Genomic DNA, 692 nt, shown 5'->3' with positions numbered 1-692 from the left:
GTGTTTACCCTCGCTCCCTCTCCGTCGGTTGTTTTCTTTCTGCTTGGAACAAAAGGAGCGCTGAGGCTTTGGAGGTTTTGTCTGACTAATGAGAGCTCACTTAAGCTAACATTGGATGTGTTCATATATCGAACAGCAGCCAATGTGGACAAATCTCTTAAAAGAGGAGATCAGAGATTACATACTACAAAAAATGCAGGATTTTGATAGGTTTTTATGTAACCTTGTTATTAATTTTATGAATTTCATTGTATTGCGCAGCATTTTTTAAATGACTCACTTTCCTCAAAGTTTAAAAGATTATTTCCTTTCATGATTTTTCTTTTTTCTTTCTTTTTTCCTCCTCAGGAGATCATGACTACAAAATTTGAGATGTCCAAAATGGAGTAGATCTATGAAGATGTATGTAATGTATATAATGTGTGTACGACAATGCACAACTGCTTTATCCCAAAACATTAGCTTTTTATAAGCAACGTTTGTAAATATGTGGGACGATGAGGGTAATGCACTAAAGGACTTTTGTTTTATTTTTAATTGCCTGTTTGTATTTGTTTTCTCAGATAATATGGTGTAAGAGTTTCTTAAATCATAACTGTAAATTGCCTTTGACTGTTGTTTACATATCTACAATACAAAATGTGAGTAAAACACATTAGTTTGTGCATTGTGCTCTTTCACTAAGAGGCTTT

Source organism: Sinocyclocheilus grahami, unplaced genomic scaffold, assembly GCF_001515645.1.
Source record: "Sinocyclocheilus grahami isolate Dianchi unplaced genomic scaffold, SAMN03320097.WGS_v1.1 scaffold350.1, whole genome shotgun sequence".
NCBI classification, from domain to species: domain Eukaryota; kingdom Metazoa; phylum Chordata; class Actinopteri; order Cypriniformes; family Cyprinidae; genus Sinocyclocheilus; species Sinocyclocheilus grahami.
Note: the sequence above shows the minus strand (reverse complement) of the source record.